This window comes from Palaemon carinicauda, chromosome 8, assembly GCF_036898095.1.
Source record: "Palaemon carinicauda isolate YSFRI2023 chromosome 8, ASM3689809v2, whole genome shotgun sequence".
NCBI lineage: Eukaryota > Metazoa > Arthropoda > Malacostraca > Decapoda > Palaemonidae > Palaemon > Palaemon carinicauda.
This window is the reverse complement of record NC_090732.1, coordinates 79895906-79903405: the sequence shown is the minus strand read 5'-3', so window position 1 is coordinate 79903405 and position 7500 is coordinate 79895906. Positions and strand designations below refer to the sequence as shown.

The 7500-nt window shown below is 34.6% G+C and overlaps 1 protein-coding gene across 5 annotated transcripts in view; it reads right to left on the bottom strand.

Annotated features, from left to right (window-relative positions):
* The window catches only part of LOC137645767 (uncharacterized), a 199372-nt gene that overhangs the window by 113984 nt on the left and 77888 nt on the right, over nucleotides 1-7500 (bottom strand). The gene's annotated exons all lie outside the window — the stretch shown is intronic.

Genomic DNA, 7500 nt, shown 5'->3' with positions numbered 1-7500 from the left:
TTGTTACAATGTTCATTTGCTCCTCAAGAAGCCAGATGCACGGTGTTAACTTTCCCTGAGGGATACTCATGAAACATGTGCATAACATACGGGGACATTTTGCATCTCAAAAGGAAAAAATAAAAAACTGATGATCACGTAGGTATCATTGTAATAGCGATAGTTGTAGAAGCGTGTGTTTTCCCTTATGGTACTTTGACATCGCATAAGTAAATTCTCAATTTGAATAATTTACATTAAAATGCACAATAAATCGTGACTCGGATACCTGGAATTTATCATCAGTTTTAGTGATGAATCTTTCTTGGATTGCGAGGAACCATCATCGTTTCTTTTTCATTGCAAACACATGTAAAGAGCATTATTGTTAATCTTTTTATTTGTAGAAAATACAGTATGTTTAATTGTGAATTAAGGTTCTATTTGGTATGACTTCATTCAAAATGGCTTCAAAACAACCTAATGGTCTTTATATCGTTACAAATACAAATAGTATCAACATTTAAGCACCAACCTATAGCCAGTTACATAAATTTTGTTTTCTCACGATCTTCAGATTATCACCTATTTGTTACAGGGACAACAAAGCATTTCTCATCCCACCGTTCCTACCTCTGGAGAAGTACCAAAACTTCTCTACTACTACTACTACTACTACTACTACTACTACCATCACTATAACAACAACAACAATGATAATAATAATAATAATAATAATAATAATAATAATAATAATAATGATAATAATTATTATTATTATTATTATTATTATTATTATTATTATTATTATTATTATTATTTCTACAGAATTTAATTCCCCTAATAATGCTAATTGACTCAGAAACATTAATGAAAACATCTATGTCTACAATAAAGAAACAGTAATAAAAATTTAGGAAAATGTATAAGTTTTCGTTATATCTTAAACAGGCACACCATATATAGAAAGAGGAATCTCTCCCTTTGATAGCCTCTCACGGATAAAGGAAACACATGCATTGCAAAGAGGCACTTAATGAGAGAGAGAGAGAGAGAGAGAGAGAGAGAGAGAGAGAGAGAGAGAGAGAATCCGGTATAACAAATTCCTTGTGTCAGCTGAACCCGACCCTTGATGAGTGTTTCCCATGAACTTAGCCCTCCAACTAATTCCGCTGTTTCCTTGTAATGATTGCAGTTATTACAGACACCATTAACATGAAAGGGATATTTTTAAGAATATCAGATCTCATATATGGACTTATGTTCATGAAAGTCCTAAGTAATGAAAATGAAGATTAATTAGTTATCATTATAACAATAAACTTGATAAATCTTATAAGGAATGAGAAAAGCTCCTACTAACTACAGTAGGTTGTCTAAAAAAATGGTTGCAGAGTTGCACAGAGTCCGTGTTGGTCATAGTGCAAGCCAATCAAAGGAAAAAGTTGATTATGGGTACACCATGCTTATGATGCCTGCTCTCCCCACGTGGATTAATAATGGCAAATATAAAAATAAACCACTGCGCAATTTTTTCATCTATTTCCAACGATAACAAGAGAGATTCCTTTATGTAAAATGAGTTTTGAAAGTTAACGGAGATGCATCATCTCATAAAATAAGAATAGATGAAAAGTGATGAGGTGATGGTTATCTTACTCTTCCCACATTACATTTCTAGCGGGGGTGAGTCTAACATCATAGGCAGCATTGGAAGAAATCTTCATTGCAAAGAATTATGTTTATTCAGATATATCCTGTACAGAATGCTTATTAATTCTTTGCAATGAAGATTTCTTCCAATGCTGCCTATGATGTTAGACTCACCCCCGCTAGAAATGTAATGTGGGAAGAGTAAGATAACCATCACCTCATCACTTTTCATCTATTCTTATTTTATGAGATGATGCATCTCCGTTAACTTTCAAAACTCATTCAAGAATAAAAGCTCACAATAGAGAGAGAGAGAGAGAGAGAGAGAGAGAGAGAGAGAGAGAGAGAGAGAGAGAGAGAGAGAGAGAGCTTTCATCTTTGAGAATAAGTATCATATTTCGGTGTCTTAACTAGCTGCCAGAAAATTGTGAAATGGGTTCTATTTTTATACCGTTCAATACAAATACTGTTTACATAGCACAAGACTCAACGTATATTCATGTAGCACTTATTGTTTCTCCCCGTCTTCATATTATAATACATTAAAATAGTAATATACATTTTGCACACATGTTTGTGGACACAATGAAAATGCGGTTTCTCTATTCATACTAAAGAATATTGTATCCTAAAGTAGTGATCATTTATTGTAGAAACATGTTAGTTAGTAATTATTAGCTAATCACCAACTAACTGTTGAATGGTGAACCAGCTCAAAAGGGTTATTATCTATGCAATCTTTTCTCACGAAAGGATTTCTGTTTCCCGTCGCAGGAGGCATCGATGAAACAAACAACAGGGTGATGAATTTGAGATTATGTAAAGGACAGAGGGATGTGAGTGTGTTTATCAATGAACTTTACATTCCTTTTTTAAATTTCTTATACTGTCATTAGCAAAACCGAAAATATTTTGTCGTAGTCACATTTCAAATAATTACAGTAAGAAAGTAAATCAATATGAATGAAGGGGTCATAAGATTATGCCAATTTACATGGAACGGGAATGGAAATAAGATGTTGAATCAAAGAATGAAAGTAAACTTACTAAAATGGGTTTCGTCCCTGGCACAGATCACAAGCAACCTGCTGCTTTGTTGCGTCATGAAGTCGGTCTCCATACGCTCATTAAAACCCCATACGGGAAGACCCACTTCGTTTCTTATTTGCAGACCAAGGCAGCCAGAGGGCGCTCGTGTCCTCCAAACGACAGAGGGATAAAGAAGTCACTCATGAAAAAAGGGGAAAAGGTTCTCATATATAATCACCAACTGTCTTTTTCACCAGCAATTAACATACTCGCTTGCCAACGAAACACCGATGACTCAGTTTAAACTACCAAAGGCAGTCATGAATTTGCAATTAAAGATTGCAAAAAATATTGCTGTTATGTTTATCCATTTATAGAACACTGTCAGGAAAAACTGCAATAGTTTATTAAAAATGGAAAGATTGTTAAAAGATGAAGTGCTTTGCCCACGGTGGATCATTAAAATCGTGCAAGAAGTGCACAAGAAAATATGGAAGAGAAAAAGTGAAAGCTCGGGAGCTAACAACGCTGACATTCAGTGGAAGCTTGACTCTAATGTCCCATTAGTTGACGCATTCAATGTGATGGTTAATGGCACTAAGCTCATTTCAGACTTGGAAATGGAAAACTCAAAGTTCCTAGGAGATTGTCGAGACAACTCACGATGTGAGCAGTTTTTTTTTTTTTTTCTTTATTGCAGATGACGTTATAAGAGAAACTTTGCAGTGTCTTCAAGCACAAAATAACAAATACAATTATATTAGAGATATAGCTTTTAATTTACTTTTCTGTAAATTGAACTAGACAAGTAAACCACATACTTTAGTTTTAATCATTATTTCCTTCAATTCAGAATGTAGACAGACCATATCCTATAAAAATGTAATTATATTTCATCAAATTACCTAAGAAAATAGCAATTTAAATTACAAAACTCTTCTGGTATTAAATACGCAGAGATTACAAAATTACATCGCTAGCGTATAAACAGCCAAGTAATGTTTTCCTTTATAGCACACTATTATATATCTTGAAAATTGCAGGCTTCCGTAACAGTATGCAAGCCAGAGAAACTTCTTGAACAAATGGGGGAAAAACACAACAAAAAGTATACAACCTCGGCAGGAAATCTGTCCCACAAACACCTCAGTCTTTTTAGGAGGAAGTGTTTTTTTTTTTTTTTTTTTTTTTTTCTAAAAGTTGAACATGAGTGAGAGTGGGAACTACTTTTACTTTTAAAAATGCGTTCGTGTGTCCATTATGTTTCATGACATTTGTTCAAGTTTCACATTTATTTAATTTTCTTTCGCTCCCAATGCCTCACTTGTTGGACCACAGACGTCTTCCAAAATCAAATTGATATCTCTGTCTTCACAGTCATTACTGTTGTGTGATGCTCCTTCTAAACTGGCATAGAATATTCTTTCTATCAGATAAGACAAGACTTACATTTCAAGCACTACAGATTATATTATTCACGAATGTTCGAATAAAAAAAGTAGCTAAATCCTTAAAACAAATATTTTTCTTGAATGGAAGAGTTTACCTGTATTTGTTACCAAGTCCAATTCCTAGAAAACAAAAATACAGAAAACCATTCACACACATATATATATATATATATATATATATATATATATATATATATATATATATATATATGTGTGTGTGTGTGTGTATATATATATGTATACACACACACACACATATATATATATATATATATATATGTATATATATCACACTGGCAGATAAAAAGTACGGTTGGACTTGGGTTCCTACCACAGCTTTTTTCGTACCTAAGACGTGATGAAACTTGCAATAAATCAGTAATGCCTCACAGGGACATGAAAACCCAATAATAAGGAAAACAAAAATGGTGTGGAATTGAACGTGAAACCCCACGTGAAGTGATAAAGTCGTCGTCTGGTCCCCAGCAGCAGAGAGCAGGAGTCCCCGTGGCAGCAGCAGGTGGTGACACCGCAATGGAGTTCGGTGAGACTTCGAGAAAGTTGCTTTGATAATGAGTCTGTGGGCCGAGGAGATGCCACATAATCACGTTTTACAGACCATTTGACTCCGCTGGCCTTCTGGTCCCTGCGGTTTATCCAATATCTCTTATCCTCAAATTATGTTGGCGTGTTTTAATAGACATTAACAGCACCGCCATCCGGCCCACGCATTCTTTTTTCCTTATACATAGGTATCCTAAGGTAAAATTGTTCCCATCGAAACTGAGTGGGAGATTTCTGCTGTTTACAAATCCAATTCAAGAGTAATTATGTTCTGTTAAATGGTGATTTCTCTTACTACATCAATATATGAGTTTCTATTTAATTCTATTCCGAATCTCAGAAAAAGTGGTCAACTTTGTTTATTAGAAGCCGATAAGTAATCAAAGAAAAAAGGTCCACCAAAATATTGGTCTCTAGGTCTCTTTAAGTCACTTCTTGTCCAATCTTTCTGATGTAACAGACGTGAAAAAGGGAACAATTTACGAGTCTTACTGAAGATTATTGTGGGGATAAGACAACATAACCTAGTATTATTCTTACTCGTTCGGGAGCTTTTGATATTCAACTTTCGACCTTCAGTTCATTGTCCATAAGGTCTATGAAAGATCACTACACTAATATATTTTCTTTTCATTACAATGATGAGGGGTATGCTGATGTGGTCTTTTTTTTTTTTGGGGGGGGGGGGGGAAGGGGGGATGACAAAATCTGGTATTTTGTTATGCTGACCATAACTAAGAAAAGCTGTAAACATTTCTATGCAATATTTAAATTATCTCTCTCTCTCTCTCTCTCTCTCTCTCTCTCTCTCTCTCTCTCATGCATATTTTTGTCGAGACATCTTCGTTATTTCATTTAAGTTCTCAACAACTGGAACTAACATATACTTTACTATCCTTATAGATCAATCACACCTCACATCCTGATCAGAATCCCACATTTAACGTTCCCCCATATTAACGAACCAAGTTGAATGAACTTTGTCTCCTCCACAGGTTTAAGCTGTCGACTCCATATGTACACTCATTCATGATCGTTGTCGTCTTTCTTTGTTACAAAATAATACGACGAGAAAGTGTAACATCTGTTACTGGAAGACTCTCACCAATACCAACTCCTCATCCAGAATCTGACCCCCTATCCACCCTCCCTCCTCGTAGGGGGTATTCCAATTCCACCCTAAGGAACCCCCTCCCACACCCAATACTCAATCTTTTCCAGAGAATTTTGCCTTCTGTTGTCCGTCTTCATCCCACCCCCAAAAGTCAACCACTCGCTTTCCTTTCACATTGGCTCCTACGTTTACCAAAAGGGCCCTTTCCACCTGACATACCTTGAGGGCAAGCTATTCAATCACTTTGTTGTTCGAATTTTTGCACCGTCAGTCTTCCTTCTAACTCGCTCCTAATCAGCCTCACAGAACCGTGACTAAATTAAAGTTAATCTATCCGAACGACATCATAAAGCAGATGATTATATTCAGCCATTTTATTATTCATAAGTAATGTAGAGCATAAAAATCTAGCACGCAACAGACACCGGCAACTACTCGGCCATTCATCTCTTCCCTCCATACCTGCAAAATTACTCAATATCAATTTCCTTGCAGAATTTCCATTATGACCAACACCTCAGAATTTCCTCATTATTATGTTCAAATGAGTATCTAAGAGACCTATCAAAAATTGTCAGCTAACTTGAAGATTTAAAAAAAAAAGTATAATAAGTTTCTTTTTTTAGTTGCTTATGTAATTAAAAGATGAACCAAAAACTTGGAAGCTGATCAAGTCTTTGGTTCGGTTTTACTAAATGTCGCTCTAATTAGATCACTTTCTTTTTATTATACAATACAAAGGTACATATAATTATGTACTGTATACACGCAGTCACAAACAAACACACACACGCACACACACACACACGTGTATATATATATATATATATATATATATATATATATATATATATATATATATATATATATATATATATATACACACACTCACACACGTGCACACACACACATATATGTATATATAAATTTATATATATGTATATATATATACATATATACTACTACTACTACTACTACTACTACTACTACTACTAATAATAATAATAATAATAAGCCATTGCTAGTCCACTGCAGGACAAAAGCCCCAGACATGTCCTTCCGAACGCGTCTGTTTATGGTCTTTCTATGCGTCTATACCCCCAAATTTTCTTAGCTCGCCAACCCATCGTCTTCTCTTCCTTCTCCTGCTTCGTTTGCAATTCTATGGACCCATTCTATTATTCTTAATTTCCATCTATTATCTGTCATTCTCACTATATGTACTACCCTTGTCTAATTCATTTTCTTATATATTGTTAGGATATCATCTACTTTAGTTTATTCTCGTATCTATGTTGCTCTTTTTTTGACACTGTGTTATCCCCATCATTATTCTTTCCATAGCTCTTTGAGTTGTAACTAGCTTATGTTCTAAAGCTTTAGTAAGGCTATAAGTTTCTTATGCATATATTAATGCTTTTATTAATTTAATGTATATATATATATATATATATATATATATATATATGTGTGTGTGTGTGTGTGTATGTGTGTGCGCATGTTTGTGTGTATATCTGTGTATAAAATTTCCTGGGCATGAAGGAGATGCAATTTTAAGAGTGGGACCACAAGGCGATCAGAACAGAACTTCAGATAGATTTGATCACGCTATGGTAAGTAACTAGGCCAGAGTGGGATTACTCTTGAAGATGTGATTTGCTTCTAGACTCTTCATAATATTTTGATTACAGAAGTATCATAAAGTGTTTA